The sequence below is a fragment of the Octopus bimaculoides genome, chromosome 2 (assembly GCF_046866305.1).
Source record: "Octopus bimaculoides isolate indiv1 chromosome 2, ASM4686630v1, whole genome shotgun sequence".
Lineage (NCBI taxonomy): Eukaryota > Metazoa > Mollusca > Cephalopoda > Octopoda > Octopodidae > Octopus > Octopus bimaculoides.
Genome location: NC_142929.1, coordinates 94159437 through 94161936, shown reverse-complemented (window position 1 = coordinate 94161936; position 2500 = coordinate 94159437).

The following is a 2500-nucleotide window of genomic DNA, read 5'->3' as shown; positions in this document are numbered from 1 at the left end:
TAAATACAAAAGCCTCCAATTTGGAAATGAATATTTGAAAGGGGTTTTTTTTTTTTTTTTCAATTTTCAAATTTGGAATTTCCACCTCAACAGAAAGTATTACTGAGATTTCGACAGAAAGTTCATCAAAAAACTTCACTCCAGCTGGGAGAAATAGGACTTTACTTTGTAATCAGTGATAAAATCATTATGATACGTTTTGACATTTATTCACATACATATATTAATGTACATTAGTATAATAATTCTCTTGTATCTAATTTTGCTAGTGCGAAGAAAAATATGCCTCGCTGAGGACGCCAAATTAGATGGAAATATGTCCAGAGTTGTCGACCATAATTTCCAAGATCAGATAAAACTAATATCAGACTTTGAGTCGTTTTCTTCTCTGCACTAAATACTTGTCTTTACTTCTTCTTTTTTCTCTCTTTCTGGCTACGTCAAGTATGATGACCCTAACTTGACATCCAAGATATGTTTGCTTAACTAATACAATTTTGTGATGACATAATAGGAGAGCCATACTTATATAAGGGGGGGGGTGATAAATAAAGAAAATATAGCAAGGGTGTTCACGTTTCCTGACTGCACAACCGAGATATGCTTGTGAAAAAAAAATTAATGCATCAAGAATTTTACTTTACAATCTTGGCATGTCTTTTTTTCTTTGAGAAATAAATGGTAAAAACAGTGAATTTTGTTGTGTATAGGCCTGTCAACTAAAGTAATAACCGATTAGATAAGTTTAATACAGGATCATTGAAACTGGTCTTACTTTCTCTCATTATTTCTCGCTATTTGTAAGATGGTTTTCTTTGTATAATTTATCCACTTCCTTCTCATCTTCATTGAAATCTCTTCCTCCTCTGTTTGCTACATATAAAACAAAGGCTACTTAACAGTAGGTACCCTTTTAGATTAGCATATTATGCCATAGAATAAAAGAGATGAGAGAGAACAGATCCGGCACCAACAAAAATACCCATACGATTATATCGTATACTACAAGCATTGGTTATAGAATGGACGAACACGTAAGTTTATTAAATCTTATAGGATAGAACACAACATGCATTACACATAGTCATAAACTCACTGTTAGAATACATTGCAAAGGTATCAGAATGAGAAAAACCTCATTAACACAAAACCACAACCAACAAATCTCAGGACAAGTACTTCAAACTATCAATGTATTAGATAAATTCCAATGCAAAAATGAACGTTGGAAACTTCATGTATAAATCGAACTGCTATACTGATTTTGCAAATGCAATGTTTCATTGTTTGATTATGCATTTTCAAAAATCATCTATTTATCTATCTAGGTCGTCCCTCGGGACGCCACATTCAAAAAGCAACGCAACAGATTACAATATAGTACATAAAACAAGAATAGAAAAAGTAGACAAAGCACTACTATTCAGCAGAGAATTCCACAAAAAATGGGAATAGTGGCTATGAAAGCTTTCCTAAAGGAAAAATATAAGCCAAAAGTCAACACACACATATACAACAAACACGGGATTAACTACAGAAACGACACGACTTAACCGTTTTTTATTTTATTTTGTGTCTGCATTAAAAAGTGAAAAGAATCACCAGCACTCCCATGATTTTCTGCGACACAAGGCAAAACTCGCAAAAATATACCATTCTACAATCATTTTATTCTAAGGATGGAGCTGAGATATTTTCAAAGCATCAACGAATTAATGGATATAGGACACTAATGCTCCAAACTTATAAGGACTAATAAGGAAATGTATATATTTTATACATATGCGCAAACACACACACATGTATATGTGTATATCTGTGTATAAATACATGTATATATATGTATGTGTATATATATTTGTGTACGTGTGTATATATGTATGTATGTATATGTATTTATATATGTATATATATATATATATATATATATATATATATATATATATATATATATATATATATATATATGGAGAATTCACTAAAAAACAAAAGACAGGTGGTGTAGAAAACAAATAGATGTATAAGTATAACGCTCGGGAAGTGAAAAAGTCTTTAACGTTTCGAAGCTACGCTCTTCCACAGAAAGGAACACGGAAAGAAGCAAGGAGAGAAACAAGGAGAGAAAAAAAGAATGTGTAGTGGCTAGCGATCTATCATGGCGAATGCCGGACAGAAGGGTCACACAGGAGAGTTAGGAAGAAGGGGAGATAATGAAGTAGTAGTGATCCCAAAACGATGGTGCGCGTGCGTGTGTGTAAGAGAGTTCGTATGTGCATGTGAAAAAGGGCAGGTGATCTTGACGTGTGTGTGTATATGTGTAGGTGTGAAAATGTGGGGCTGGGAATTGGTCAGTGCTGGTGTGTGCGTGGTGGTGAGTTGTGATGTGATGTGTTGTGTGGTTTGGTGTAGTGGTGTGTGGTGTGGTGTGGTGTGATGGTGTTGGGATGTGGGGGGAGACGAGAATGGGGAAATCAAGGGTGGGGTGTGGGTTAGGTTGAGG